Raw genomic sequence first — 15,859 nt, 5'->3', positions numbered from 1 at the left:
TTCCGGGTGGTCGGCCCTGCTCCAACTGATAGGCTTCTCAGACCAGTGCATGAATTCTGGAGTATTGGAGGCCACTACCTGCACCTCTTGCTGCTGCTGCTGCCATCTGCTGCGTCTGTCATCGGCCACGCTAGTGAACACAACATAGGCTCCGTGCTCTGCAGGATACTCGTCTTGTATGGCATCGACTAGCCGGGCCGCCGGCCGCTGGGGCGGAGGAGGCGGCGGGCCAGCAGGCGGAGGAGGCAGGAGGCCATCTCCCTTGGCGATCCTGGTGAGCCAATGACACTTCCGAGTGGTGTGGTTGGACGGCTTCGCACAACTATGGAACTTGTAGGGGGCATCGAGAGTCTGCTCGTAAGAGAAGGCGGGCAACCAATTGGGCTTGCCGCCCTTCTGACGCTTGGGCGCTAGCTACCCATCCGGCTGTTGATCCTCGACTGTCGCCACCTGTCGGCTGGTGGAGGCCGGCTGGGTGGCCTTCCGCTTGTTGTCGCTTGGGGGCTGCCGCCGACTGGTGTCACCAGCCGGAGTCCGAGGAGCCTGAGGCGCCACCTTGCCGGACGCGTCAACTAAGATTTCCACCTTCATGGAGGAGTCAGCCGTGGCGTGCTTGTCGGCGATGATCAACAGCTCGTCGAGAGTTGTAGGCTCGTTGCAGGGAAGATGATGCTTGAGGAGGGTGCCTTCTCGGCACCAGGCGGTGAAGTACTCGATTGCCTGCACCTCGTGCACGCCCTCGCAGGAATTGCGCAGCTCGGCCCAGCACGTGAGATAGTCGTGAGTCGATTCGCTAGGCTCTTGGACGCACAAGGAGAGCTGTCGGGGCTTGGGAGGCCGCTTGTACATGTTCTTGAAGTTGCGGATGAAGGCTTTGGTGAAATCAACCGAGCTATTGATGCTGCAGGGCTTCAGGCTGTTAAGCCACGTCCGGGCTGTGCCCTGAAGCATGAGCGAGACGTATTTCATGGCAACGCGCTTGTTGCCATTAGTTATGCTGACGGCCGTTGAGTAGTCAACCAGCCAGTCCTCCAGCTTCACGGAGCCGGTGTACTTGGGCATATCTCTTGGGAGTGTGAACCCTTTGGGAAAGGTCTCATCTCAGATTCGTGGGCCAAAGCAGGGCGGGCCCAATGCATCTTCTTCTTCTAGCGCCAGGGATCGGTTGAGGTGATCGATCCGATGGCGAGCGTCGTTCTATGACTCCCTCTCGTCGGCCAAGGCGGTCGCCGAGTGTCGGGTGCATGACGGGCGGAGGAGTAGGGTGCCTCGCGCCGTGAGGTGGAGGAGGCGGCGGGTCGCCTCGCCGCTCCACCGCTTGAGGGCGGCCGTCCTCGTCTCACTCGATGGAAAGGCGTGTCCGGCTGCGGCTGGCAGCCGGCCCGTTGCCTCTTCCTCTGCAGGCGCCACCAACCAGCATCCGGGACGTCGCCCCATGGTCCTGGCGAGGGGGCGGTGAGGGATTCCTGGACTAGGGGGTGTCCGGATAGCTGAACTATCATCATCGGCCGGACTCCAAGACTATGAAGATACAAGATTGAAGACTTCGTCCCGTGTCCGGATGGGACTTTCCTTGGCGTGGAAGGCAAGCTTGGCGATACGGATATGTAGATCTCCTACCATTGTAACCGACTATGTGTAACCCTATCCCTCTCCGGTATCTATATAAACCGGATGGCTTTAGTCCATAGGACGAACAACAATCATACCATAGGCTAGCTTCTAGGGTTTAGCCTCTTTGATCTCGTGGTAGATCTACTCTTTTAACACACATCATCAATATTAATCAAGCAGGACGTAGGGTTTTACCTCCATCAAGAGGGCCCGAACCTGGGTAAAACATTGTGTCCCTTGTCTCCTGTTACCATCCGCCTAGACGCACAGTTTGGGACCCCCTACCCGAGATCCGCTGGTTTTGACACCGACATTTGTGCTTTCATTGAGAGTTCCTCTGTGTCGTCGCAATCAGGAAGGATGCCTTTTCCCGTCTTTAAAGACGGCGCCATCGTCAAGGGAGCTTTGGCCGCCGGCCAAACTATCTGGCTAGGTGGTTTTCTTATGACCGCCTGTTCGGCCACCGCTCCGACGATGACCTCTCAGGTCATCAAAAGCGATCTTCACGTCATCTCGGAATTCACCGAGCAGCTAGATCTGATTGAGCTCTCCTCCGTAAACGAGCTCTTGGATCGCATCGCCGCCCTGGGAGTCGCTACAGACTACAATCAGATTGGTCTTAAAACCAATCTGAGAGAAATTAACTCTCCCCAGGCTACCCACCACGTTGTTGTGGTAGAGGAACAATGCGGCGACTCTTCTTCTATGTTAAAAACCAGCTATGTCCGGATTCCCAATCCCTCCATGTCGGATTCCCGCGAAGGGACGGACGTCGATCAAATACTGAACCTAAAGTCAGGCATCGGACCAGATTTGTTGGAAGGCATCCAACAAACCAAGCTTCCAAATCTGGAAACTTATTGGCCTTTGAGCCTCAGATCGGGCGGGGTTCCGAACTTAATTCCACCCGCCCACCCAAACATAAGCGATCTATCTCAAATACGGCAAGAGCCCGATGAAACAGTACATCATTACTGGGCTAGATTCCTCCTGGTTATGAACAGGATAAAGGACTGCCATGAAGAAAGCGCGATTTCAATTTTTTGCAACAATTACACGGACAAGGGAATCATAAACGCCATAAGTTGTCGCGAAGTTACACGCTTCGCCGACCTAGCGACCATTGTACAAAAATATTGTGCGATGGAGAGCGCCTGGAAAACCGAAACCAGGTTTTGGGACAATCCGGCCTTGAATACAACCCCAGTCCGAAATAAAAGGGTGTGTCATACTCAAGCACCTGGATTAAAAACCAAAAAGCAAAAAACCCCTAAAGGGCACGGAACCGTACTAGAGGGATGGCTCAACGGACCCTGCAAAATCCATAGTACGGAGGGCGCCACTCCAACACATAGCCTTCGAGCATGTTGGATACTACGGCAGGTGGCCAAAAGTGGCGAAGGCTTTCTAGCCCCAGACAACCAGCCCAACAGTACCAGTACGGTATTAACAGTCTTCGAGACTTTCGCATCAAATAACATGCGGAAGTGAACAATCCGCAGCCTCGCCGAAGTCTACCAAGTAGCAACAACGAATCCATGGAGCGACACATCTATCACCTTCAATGCCAGCGATGAACCTAAATTCCGAACAGCTCGAGCACCAGCCGCATTGGTCCTCAGTCCGATAGTGGGCGGCTTTCGTCTTACCAAGGTACTCATGGATGGCGGCAGCGGATTAAACCTCATCTATGAGGAAACCCTTCAAAAAATGGAAATTGACTGGAGCCGCATTGAGCGAAGCAGCACAACCTTCAGGGGAATAATCCCTAGTCGAGAAGTACGCTGCACAGGAAAAATCACACTAGACGTAGTGTTCGGCTCGCCGGACAACTACAGGTCCGAAGAGGTCACGTTCCAAGTGGCCCCATTCGGCAGCGGATATCACGCCTTGTTAGGGCGAGAGGCATTCACAATCTTCCAAGCTATACCCCATTACGGGTACATGAAGCTCAAAATGCCCGGGCCCAATGGAATAATCACTTCGTCAGTGATCCAGATATAGCACTCCGCGCTGAAAATAAGACAGCCGCACTAGCCCTAGAGGCATTATCCGAAGCCCTAGCGGCAGAGGAACTCATTGCGCTGCGCTCCACGGTGGATAGGGACGATGTGATACTCGATAAGAGGTCTAAGTCCACCTCTTTTAAACCAGCAGACGAAATAGTCAAATTCCAGGTCCATCCAACGGACCCCACAAAGACGGCCTCCATTGGGGCACAATTAAATCCTGATGTAGAAGCCGCACTACGAGAATTCCTTCGGGAAAATTGGGACATTTTCGCCTCGCACCCTTCAGACATGCCAGGAACCCCACGCAGGCTGGCAGAGCACAGCCTGAATATCCTAAAAGGATTCAAGCCAGTCAAACAGGCTCTTCGGCGATTTTCCGAACCCAAAAGGCAGGCAATGGGAGAGGAGCTAGCCAAACTCTTAGAAGCCAGATTCATCAGAGATATAAAACATCCGGACTGGCTAGCCAACCTGGTAATGGTACCAAAAAAGGACAAATCATGGCGCCTTTGTGTCGATTTCAAAGACCTTAACAAGGCCTGTCCAAAGGACCCTTTCCCTCTCGCTCGCATCGACCAAATCATCGATGCTACCGCAGGGCACGATTCATTGTGCTTCCTCGACACATACTCTGGGTACCATCAAATCAAGACCATACGGACCATTCTGCTTCAACACAATGCCCTTCGGACTCAAAAACGCCGGCGCAACATATCAGCGCATGATTCAGACATGTCTTGCCACCCAGATAGGCAAAACAGTAGAGGCATACGTAGACGATGTGGTCGTCAAGACCAAACACGTCGAAACTCTAGTAGACGACTTGAGGGTGACATTCGACAACCTCCGAGCATATGACATTAAGCTCAACCCGGAAAAATGTGTTTTCGGCGTACCAGCCGGAAAGCTCTTGGGCTTCATTGTATCCGGTAGAGGAATTGAAGCAAACCCAGCCAAGATCCGAGCTCTGTCACAATTGGATATCCCAAAAGACCTCAAGCAAATACAGAAACTAACTGGATGCGTGGCGGCTCTAAGACGCTTCATCTCCCGTTTGGGAGAAAAGGCACTGCCCCTCTATCGCCTCCTCCGGCGCACCAAACATTTCGAATGGACGGATGCTGCCACGGCCGGACTCGAAGAAATTAAGGCCGTATTGGCAACAAATCCGGTCCTGGCCGCGCCCAACCTGGGCGAACCGATGTTTTTATATATCGCAGCAACACATCAAGTTGTCAGCGCGGTACTCGTCGTCGAACGAGAAACAGAAGGGCACAAATACCCTCTTCAAAAACCAGTGTACTATGTATCCACTGTCTTAACTCCATGCAAGTCCCGGTACCCACACTATCAAAAGATAGCGTATGCGGTGTTCATGGAATCCCGGAAGCTACGACACTACTTTCAAGAGTGTTCCATAACGGTGGCCTCCGAAGTACCTCTCAACGACATTATAAACAATCGCGATGCGACGGGCAGGATTGCAAAATGGGCCATTGAGCTCTTACCATTTGATATAACCTACAAACCACGGCGAGCTATCAAGTCGCAAGTTCTGGCTGACTTCATCACCGAATGGACCGAAGCCGAACTCCCTAAAGAGTACGGCACATACTCCAATTGGATCATGCATTTCGACGGCTCCAAAATGTTGGCTCGCTTGGGGGCTAGCGTCGTCTTGACGTCCCCAACCGGAGACACAGTCCAATACATGCTTCAAATAATGTACACGGACTCCAACAATGCAGCCGAATACGAGGCCCTTTTACATGGCCTCCGGATGGCAATCTCCATGGGTATTCAACGCCTAGAGGTGCGCGGGGATTCAAACCTCGCAATATCCCAAGTAAATGGAGACTTTGACGCCAAGGATCTGAAAATGGAAGCCTACCATAACGCTGTCCTAAAAATGTCAGCCCGGTTCGAAGCACTCGAATTACACAATGTAGCCCGGGATAATAACCAGGCAGCAGACGTGTTGGCACGCATCGGCGCAAAACGCGACGCCGTCCCTCCAAACATCTTCCTGGAGCGGCTCTTTAAGCCATCCGTATTATGGGAAGAGGAGTCCGGAAATAACAATCCGGAACCAACTGCATCACCTAATGCAGAACATTCTGACACAATCGGTGGCTCAGCCAATGAAATAACAGATTCAGCCCACGAAATACGGGTAGTAATTGCCCCGTGGACGGAACCATTCCTAGCCTACTTAATCAGGCAGGAACTTCCCGAAGACCAAAATAAGGCCCGCTGCATAGTTCGGCGATCTAAAGCCTACAAGGTCCATGAGGGAGAACTTTATAAGAAAAGCACAACCGGAATCCTTCAAAGGTGTATCTCCGAAGAGGAAGGGCGAAATCTCCTGGCTGAAACTCACGCCGGACTCGGCGGGCACCACGCCGCCGCCCGGGCCATTGTAGGCAAGGCCTTCCGTACAGGATTTTATTGGCCGACCGCCCGGGCAGATGCTCAGGACTTAGTCCAACGATGCGTCGGTTGCCAGCTCTTTGCTAATCAGAGCCACATGTCACCCACCGCCCTCAAAACTATACCCATTACTTGGCCATTCGCGGTCTGGGGGCTTGACATGGTTGGACCCCTTAAAGGGGGAACCCACAAGCACAAATACTTATTGGTCATGGTGGACAAATTCACCAAATGGATAGAGGCCAAGCCGGTTAAAATGGCAGAATCCGGACCTGTGATAGACTTCATATCCGGGGTAGTACACCGTTTTGGCGTCCCCCACAGCATCATCACTGATAACGGCATGGATTTCACGGCCGACGAGGTTAAACTCTGGTGCAAAAACATGGGCATCAATCTCGACTACGCTTCAGTCTACCACCCTCAAACTAATGGTCAAGTGGAACGAGCAAATGGTCTAATCATGAGCGACATCAAACCCAGATTAGTGCGCTCCCTCACGGAATCTAACACGCACTGGGTAGAGGAGCTCGACTCCGTACTCTGGGGGCTGCGGACCATGCCAAACCGCACAACCGGATTCACACCATTTTTTATGGTATACGGCACTGAGGCAGTTTTGCCCTGCGATATAATTCATGACTCACCTCGCATGCGCATGTACGAGGAAAGAGAAGCCGAGTTGGATCGGCAGGACAGTTTGGACGCTTTAGAGGAGGAGCGCAACGTGGCAAAATCCCATTCCGCATTCTATCAACAGCAGGCTCGAAGATATCAAAGCAGAGAAGTACGGGCCAAAACTTACAATGTTGGCGAGCTAGTTCTACGTCTGCCGGACAAGAAAAAGGACAAACTTAAGCCCAAATGGGAAGGTCCCTTCATCATCGACCAAGTCCTTACCGGCGGTGCATACCGTCTACGCAACGCATCTGACAACCGACTCAAGCCAAACCCATGGAACGCAGCCTGTCTCCGAAGATTTTACGCCTAGCGCCGGACTCAGGATTTGTCTCCTTCCTCCGTCCACCTTTCATGTTTTTTCGCTGCCTTTGTTTTCCCTCCTTTTTCCTCCCTCTTTCAGTACAAACCTCTTGAGGGCTAATCTGCGCTTTTTTCACACTCACTCGATGTGCTACTCGCACTCGTTATACCTGGGGGCTTCTTTAACAGAAGCTTATTTATATGGGCTTCATGCCCACCACATGTGTCACACTTCCGCATGTACCTTTTGATCACCATTATATGCATTGATATGACTTAAGTTTTGGCCAAGCCGGGTTGCCTGGCTCCTGTGCTTACCCCTACGTTCCTGATTGTTCGGCTAGGAGGTAAAGGGAGCACCTCTGCGATTGTTACTGCCGGGTCAGCCGGATGTGTACCTCAGACTGGGTGAAGCCGAAGGCTAGCGTTCTTAAGGGAATATTCGGTCGGTGACCTGAAAGATGATTTATTACTTACTTATTTATCTGCCCCCAGATGCTTTTTCTGCTATTTTCGTAGTCCGGACATGCACTTTAGGGCATGCCTCCCAGGGAAAGGAACCCTTAACGGAACTATTCTCCCTGGAAGATGTTTCTTACTAACCATGTAATATAACATAGCTAGTTGGGCACTTGTCTGATAAAGCAATTATGACCCCTACGCCTTGTCTCCATGCATGCCCCGGTTCTTTTATAACCGTAAGGGTATTCAGACACACTCCGGACTGTTGGGTCCCGAGGTTGAAGCGAAAAGGTCCGTAAAGGCAAACGATCTACAATCCGGCTAGAAGGCATTTTACATGTCATTTTAAAATTACATCGTCAAACCAACTGATTGTACTCCTCTTCAATCCCATCTAACAGGCTGTCTAATTTACAGTCCTGTTGGGAATATTTCGCGGCCAACTCTACTTGGCCGTACATCAAGCTCACAGGGATCTCCTTCCCATCGGGCCCCACAGGTCCGACCTCGGCCATGTGGTTTGGGTTAGCCTTCGGGTACCGCGTCTTCACCATGGCCCAGGCCTCCCTGGCGCCTTGACGGCAGGCCGACATCTTCCACAGACGGAGACGTCGCCGTACTCCCTGAAGCTTCTCAGCAAGCCCTCCAAGGCCCTCGGGTAGGGAGACGGAAGGCCATAAGGCCTGAACGACGCCGCTCATCGCCTGCCGAACACGTTCGTGTAGTTGCAGCAGCTCGGGAAGAGGGTCTCCCGTGGAACCAGGCATCTCCTCCGTCGGACGACCCGTGAGCACACCTACAGACACATTTCTGTCAATCGACTTCCTCGCCGAACTCTTCTTTTCAAAAGAGTTTGCTCAAGCACTTACTATAAATGCCGCGACGAAGCTGCCGATTCTCCTTTACGGAGTTAGACAGCTGGACCCGAACATCTTTTAGTTCTTCGCCCAGCTGGGTGTTGGCATCTTGGAGTTTGTTCCTCTCCTGCTGCACCCTCATAAGCACCCTCTCGCCGGCCTTCAACTGGCGCAGCAGCTGTTGCTTGTCCGGATCTAGTCCGGCACCCTCTGCAATATTATTGTCAGACTATACACACACGCCGCACTTCATAAACTACTTCTTTTTCAAAATATGAATTACCAGAGGGGGTCTCCGTGGCTCCCCCGGCAGCGGCTAGTGCGGCCTCAAGTTGGGCCTTGCATTCTTGAAGCTCCTGAGACAGGTGGGTATTCTTCTCAGTAAGATCCTGCATAACAAATGATCCTTAAATCAGTTAGTTTAACTATTTTAAGTCTCGGGGGCTACTGGCATATATAACTATTAAAATTCCTTACCCGTATGTCCTTTACATACTGCTCCGTGGCTCTGGTTAAACCATCTTGAGCAGCACGGAGGTGCGCGTCTCCCGCATTAAAGGCATTTAACGCCTCAGGGGAGAAACACGCGTCACGAAGAACTATCCGACGGCGCCTGTGATTCATGGCGCTCTCCACCTCAGACCTGGTGGCGGACAACCTGTCGGCATCCTCCGTTGGAGGACCATCCGGCTCATGCCTTGCGCTCGCCTCCCCCTCCGGACCAGGCGTTGGAGCCTGGCTGGCGGAGGCTTGGTGGGCACCCTCTCCGGACTCAGTCCGGCGAGCGCTCTTTCTCCTGGAAGAATCATGAGAATTAATATGCCTCCCAGGAGTCTTTCCCTTAAAAGACAATGGTGCACCATACCTTTGTGGCGATGTTTCGATTCGCGCCGCACTCCTCTTCCGCCTGCTAGGCCGCACTGACCTCGTTTGATCAGTTGCCGCATGCTCGGCTTCCCATTGTAAAGGCACCTCCTGTGAAGCACCGTCAATACACGGTGGTCAGGAATAAGCATTAAAAAAATAACGGTGTCAGGACTTCGGTCGTACTCACCTGGGAAGCCAGACATAAACTAGGGTAGTCATCCGTAACGGCGACTAAAGCATTGTCTATGCTGAGCTAGTGGAACACCCCATCAACCAAATCCACCTTTATGTCTGGATCCTCTTTGGAGGCCGGAATCAAGGGATCTTCCCGGATCCTCGGGTTGTGGAGTTGGGCTTTCTATGCCCTCCACATCCCGGCGCAGTTCCTGCGTCGAAATCATAAAGTAAGACACTTATCTTTGAAAGCGCGGATCAGATATATAAGCGTCCGCTTACCCAGCTCCGAGGGTTATTCATGGAGAATCCATTCAATGGATTCGTGCAGAGGAAGTCCTCCTTCTCCCCCTTGTACAAGCCGGACAGGATCTTCACCAGGTCGGCAGCCGACCCCGGCCCCGTGTGGCCATGACGGGTGGCATCATTCTCCCCATTGAAATCCCACATGGGGTGGCCCCTATATTGGAGCGGTTGCACCCCTTGCATAATGCATGTGGCCATGACTCCAATCATGGTTAATCCGGAATGGGCTAGTAACCGTATCTGGCCCATCAGATAGTGGACGCTCCTGTCATCTTCCTGTTGAGGGCTCCGTGGGCGCCAACTCAGGCGTTTCTTCAGAGGAGCATTGCTAAACTCTGGGAGGCCGATACGGACTGGATCCGGCAGCGGGGCGTCTTCCATATAGAACCATTCCGAAGGCCAGTCTTCGGACGCCTTCTTCGGGGTTCCGGATAGATATCCGGTCCCGGCGATGTGCCATATTTCGGCTCCGCCCACTTGATATATCAACCCCTCGTAAGAACGGGGTACGAGGCAAAACAGCCTCTTCCACAGCGCAAAATGGGGCTCGACGCCCAAGAATAGCTCGCAAAGAGCTACAAAGCCCGCGATGTGCAAAATGGAGGCAGGTGTGAGGTGGTGAAGTTGGAGTCCATAAAACTCCAGGAGCCCCCGGAGAAACGAATGTATAGGAAATCCGAGTCCCCTTATTAAGTAGGGGACGAAGCATACCCGCTCTCCTTTGGAGGGATTGGGGACGCTCTCCGCCTGCTTCCCACCCTTGTAGGTGGCCAGTCCGGCTCGAACTGGAACCATAAAGGCCGGGGGAAGATATCCCTCTGCTTGGAGCGTCACTAACTCACTATGCGGGACTGAGCATCTCCTCCAATCTCCTAGCTGAGGACTGGGAGCGCGAGAAGAGGAGCCGTGTCGACTGTCCATGTTGGAATGGATTTTTTGTCAGATGCGCCTCGATGAGTACTTGCGGAAGGAGGATGGTGTGATTTGGATCTGGATCCTCGCCTCTCTTATAGGCGGCTTATTCGCGCGGCTAGGGGGTAAAACGTAAGAATACCCTGGCTTTTCGCATTCGTACAACACGTGGAAGAAGGCCATTATTGGACGTAGAAGCCAAGGAGCGCAACATTTATGAAGCAACCAGACACTATCCGGCAAACACATGAAGCATGAAGGAGAACCCGCCTTGCAAACGCCGAAGACAACATACGCACCGGACTTGTCGTCATTGAAGCCTGATTCTGGGGCTACTGAGGGAGTCCTGGACTAGGGGGTGTCCGGATAGACGAACTATCATCATCGGCCAGACTCCAAGACTATGAAGATACAAGATTGAAGACTTCGTCCCGTGTTCGGATGGGACTTTCCTTGGCGTGGAAGGCAAGCTTGGCAATACGGATATGTAGATCTCCTACCATTGTAACTGACTCTGTGTAACCCTAGCCCTCTCCGGTATCTATATAAACCGGATGGCTTTAGTCCATAGGACGAACAACAATCATACCATAGGCTAGCTTCTAGGGTTTAGCCTCTTTGATCTCGTGGTAGATCTACTCTTGTAACACACATCATCAATATTAATCAAGCAGGACGTAGGGTTTTACCTCCATCAAGAGGGCCCGAACCTGGGTAAAACATCGTGTCCCTTGTCTCCTGTTACCATCCGCCTAGACGCACAGTTCGGGACCCCTACCCGAGATCCGCCGGTTTTGACAATGACAGGCGGTTCATCGTTTCGCCGGGCGGGCACTTCAGCGTGGCAGCCGGCTTCGTGCTGCACGACGGGCGCATCTAGGAGCTGCTGGACTCGCTCCGTCATGTGGCGGCGCTCATCGCCGTCGTATTTGTCCAGCTCATCCGTCACCGCCTGGGCGGCCCAGATGTTCTCTGCAGGCGTGGCGGAACCGGGGCGTTCGGCCCCGAACATGCTGGCGATGGTCGCGCCACGCTGCCGGATCGTGCCGATGCGGCTAGGCCCCTCAGGAGCTAGCGTGCCCCCAATAGCTCGATCCATCTCGCGTCGGTAGGCATCCGAGAGGCGTCGCATGCTGGCCAGCAGGCCAGCGCTTTCGAGAAGCTGGACGCGGCGCGCCTCCAACGCCTCAGCATCTGCGCCCTCTGGGATGGGCGCCGACAAGTCCCGCACAGCCGCGTCGAGTGGGTCTCGAGCGTGTTCGTCCGAGTGCTCGCCGCTGTTGATGACCAGCACCTCCGTGACGGTGCTCCCACTGTTGTGCTCGCGAGGAGGCGGCTCGTAGTAGATCACCACGTTGGTGGGGAACGCGTCAAATGACGCCGTGTCGGAGTCGACGATCATCGGGTCGGTGGAGCCAGCAGACTCCAAGTCCACAGCAGGCTCGCTGGTGACGTGGAGCTGGCCGAGGAGGCTGACGAGGCGGCTCTCGGGGCTGCCGGTGCCCGCGTCCGAGGCCGGCTCGTCGGAGAGGTGGATCTCGCCAACAAGGTCGGCGAGGCAGCTCGCTGCGCAGACGATCTCCGCGCCGTGCAGCGTGTCGAGCCTGACGCTGTCGGGCGTGCTGGGCTGGCTTCGCTCGCCAGGAAGGAACAAGGTTCCCGTTCAGAGCAGATCTCCGGGAGACGGTGCACCCTACCCCATGGTGGGCGCCAAATGTCGGAGGTTGGGTGCGACATATGCCAAATGATGGCTTATCATGGTGGGAGTAAGTAGAACGTCGTCGGTGTCTGGAAGCGGGATGAGGCGTAGACACGAACGCCGATGAACTTTACCCAGGTTGGGGGCTCTCCTTGGAGATAATACCCCTACTCCTGCTCCGCAGGGTCTCCGCATGATCACTAAGGCTCAAGTGATACAATGGTGCTCCTTGAGCTGTATGCTAGAGGCAGGAGAAGGCAAGGCTAGCTCTTTCCTACTCTAGGGGAGTGGCTAGTTCTATGGGAGTGGGAACCCTTTGCATGGGTGCCCTGGGGGTTTATATAGGCATACCCCCAGGGGTACAATGGCGATCCGGCCGGGTGCTGGGCCCGGCCGTCAGTGTCTCCGGCCTCCGACTTCTTCGCCGACCATTGGGGCCCGCCGCCTGGTGGGCCCCGTCGGCTGGTCTAGTACGGAGCCGACAGGCCGCCCCCGCCGCTGGCGGGTCTGGTCGGCGACTGTTCACTGTAGTCGTGCTGCTAATGACGCGGGCTTGGTTAGCTCAGTGTGGCTACAGTCCTGCCGCCTAGCAGGAGGTCTCTCTAGCCACACCTGATCTTATCAGGTTAATAGCGTAGTTGCTTTGGGGCGAGGGACGACCGCCTGCTGGAGGCCGGCCCTCCTTAGGTCCGATTGGTTCGGCATCCGCCGTCTTCTGAGGCGTCACTGCCCGATAGGGCCCGCAGCCGGTGGGCCGTACCGACAGGCCGTCGTGGGGAACAGGGCTCCGCCTGTCCGGAGTGACGTCAAGGGGGAAATGGCAACAGTGCCACGCCGTGTGAAGATCTCCGTCTGTACGGGGCACTGTGGCCACGCCCAGCCCGAGATTCGGGGGCGAGGGGCTTCACTGTAGCCACGCTCTATCTTGTCCTCTCGATGGAGGCCCAAACTCTGAGGGCACCAGGCGCCCGCCCTCTCTGGGAGCCGGCCTACTGGAGCCGGCCGCTCTTGGTGCCGTCTGCTGGTGGTTGGCCGTCCTCCGGTGGCCGGCCTTTGAGCCAGTCGGCCCCCGGAGGGCGGAGCCTCGGCTTGGGTCACTGCGGGGCGAAGCTGGCCCAAAGTTTTGTCATGTCCAGGGACTCGGGTGAGGCTACCCGTGGTCCATTACTCCGACAATTACTACTCTCTTTGTCCCATAATAATGTGCGCAGTAATTTCCGCGAAACTCAATTCACATTTTTTTATGATATTATTGAGAAAACTATCTTATATCTACAATACGAGAGCGGCGTTTTGGCTCCTAGGTGCATATGCACCCATTGTCGAAATACACATTTCAAAAAGTTAAAAAATTCGGAACAAAAATCCCAGGTGTATATCCGGACATTTTATGTGCATTCACAAGGTTTCGGTGAAAAACGATGTTTTTGTGGCTTATGTAAAAAAGATAAAGTAATGCCTCGTGAATAGTTAGAATGAAGCATCAGAAATTGTCTTTTTTACACAAGCCACAAAAAATGTTGTTTGTCACTGAAACCTTGTGCACGCACATAAAATGTTCGAATATACACGCAGGGTTTTTGTTCCGAATTTTTCAAATTTTTGAAATGTGTATTTCGACAATGGATGCATATGCACCTAGAAACCAAAGGCAATTACCGCTACAATATCAAGTATATACCATATGAAAATGTATTTCACGATTTATTGATAGTATTTTTATTTTTTTAATCTAATCAGACATGAATTATTTTATGAACTACAAGGAGCAAGAGAATTATACTTGCACAAATAGTCCTGCATGTGTTGCCCAAAAACTTGGTAACGTTACCCCATGAACGTCAGCTGGGAGGGTAATGGCAAGCGAACGTCATTTGATGTCAGTTTATATTGTGAGGAAAGATCAAACGCGCGATAGTTTTTAAACGAAAATTGCTTTCTTGGGTAGAAGTTGTCATGTCGCTTGAAGAAAATGCCACCCCTCATCACTTCTTCACAAATTAAACTGCCACGAAATCGTTCGCGCATGCCACTCTCGCGAGCTAAGAGCAACTTCAATGGGACAACCCATTTCGTCCGTCTGCTCCGTTTGGATCGTGGCGGAAGAAAGTGGAGGCCCAATGCGTCGACCCAAACGCAAATCACATCCGTCTGGCGTCCGCGCCGACCCATTTCCGGCCTAAAATTGCGCCTGAAATGCGTCGGCGCGGATGTGAAGTGGACATGCCGGCGTCTCCTCGATGTCCTCCGCGCCCCCACCTATAGGCCACCCAACCGCCACCGGTCGTCTTATTTATAACGACCACCGACAGCGGGCCCACTAGTCAGCCAGTGGAAGCGTTCTTTTTTAAGCATGCTTGCGTCGGGGGGCGGCCGCATCCACTTCTCCCGTCCACATCACGCCCCACCACTCCCTTTGCTTCCTCGCCGGCGACAACAAACCCTAGTGCGCCATGAGCCTCTTCGGCAATAGCAATGGCAAGGGCAAGGGCAAGGACACCCCCGACGCCTCGTCCTCTTGTGCTCCCCGTCCCCCTCCTCCTCCGGCGCCAACGCGTTTCCGCCCTGATCACAGGCGCCTGCACATCCCGGTGCACCAAACGCGGTGGCATTGGGAGTACAGGCAGCCGCTGCCGTACCCCGACGTCACGCTGCCGCACCATTGGCACCTGGATCTGCGGCGGATCCCGGTGCCAGCGGTTCCGCGGAGCCAGCAGGCGCACGACGAGGAGGTGCGACGGTGCCGCGCACAGCTGACGCCGGAGCAGCGTCGGCTGCCTGAGTACGCCGCCGACTCTCCCAACTAGGAGGCTTGGTTCGCCCTCGAACACGAGGAGCAACGGCGTTTGGGTGTCGACGTCCTGCCGCCGCCATACCCACCACCGCCTCCGTAGGTACAGCCGGAGGACATGGAGACGGAGGCGGAGTACCAAGCCGCCCTCGAGGAGGCCCTGCAGTACGCGCTGGAGGCTAGCCGCCTCGAGGAGGACGCGCACTGGGATGGGTTGGAGCAAGCCTTGCCCTGTCGGCGGCTGGGGACTCCGTCCACACCCCGCTGTTCGTGCCGCCACCGCCACCGTCGCCGCCCATCCAGCCCAAGCTGAAGCCGGAGCCGGAGCCGACGCGGAAGCGCTCCCCGCTTCCACACACTTGGCCAGAGGAGGCCTACTCGTGGACGGTCAGTACCGCGAGTGGGTGAGCGCACCTCCCGTCCACTTCGTCGCGACGTCGGCGCAGGAGGCTGCCCACCTCGAGCGCTGGAAGGCGCACTGGCTCCGCCAGGAGCAGGCCGACGGCGAGGAGCAGATGCGCTACGAGGCCATGCTCCAACGCGACGCGAAGGCGCTCGGGCTCGAGGAGGAGGAGGAGGAGCGCGCGCGGCTAGCCGCAATGCCGCCGCCCCAGCAAACGCCGGAGGAGGCTGCCCTGGCAACGTACCAGGCGGCGTTCGGGTGGGCTGGCCCTGCTCCTGTCTTCATCAACCTCACCGGCGATGGCGACGGAGGCGGCGACGCCAAGGACAAGGGCAAGGCCGACAACATCTA

This window comes from Triticum aestivum, chromosome 4B (genome assembly GCF_018294505.1).
Source record: "Triticum aestivum cultivar Chinese Spring chromosome 4B, IWGSC CS RefSeq v2.1, whole genome shotgun sequence".
Lineage (NCBI taxonomy): Eukaryota > Viridiplantae > Streptophyta > Magnoliopsida > Poales > Poaceae > Triticum > Triticum aestivum.
Note: the sequence above shows the minus strand (reverse complement) of the source record.